A 461-nucleotide genomic window follows, 5' to 3' on the forward strand; every position below is an offset into this window, starting at 1 on the left:
TGATGATGCCACAGCACTCTACCCAGGGCAATAGAAAAAAAAACTCAATCTTATCTGTTATCCCTCACAGGACAAACAGCTGATATTCCACCGACATGTCATTATGGACTTATAGAACTGGAATATGTGATCATGATCATTGCTTAGCAAGTCTTACCTTTGACATTTTTAAAAACCAATCTGTTGTTTCTGTGGTTGTCATCTGAACTAAATATATAAAATAATGCCTTTCTCTCTCTTTTTTTATGGCCACGTCTGGGTTTGAACCCACCACCTCCGGCATATGGGGCCGGCACCCTACTCCTTGAGCCACAGGGTTCTCCATAGTAATCTATACATTATTATCTTTGTATATTGATATGTTATAGGTATATATCACAATGGCAAATATGATTTCTTTGAAAGCGTTCTTTTGAAAAATAATTAAGAAATCTAGGTGAGGAGGGATAAAAATGTTTTAA

The sequence above is a fragment of the Otolemur garnettii genome, unplaced genomic scaffold (genome assembly GCF_000181295.1).
Source record: "Otolemur garnettii isolate 467f Iridium unplaced genomic scaffold, OtoGar3 scaffold00007, whole genome shotgun sequence".
Taxonomy (NCBI): Eukaryota; Metazoa; Chordata; class Mammalia; order Primates; family Galagidae; genus Otolemur; species Otolemur garnettii.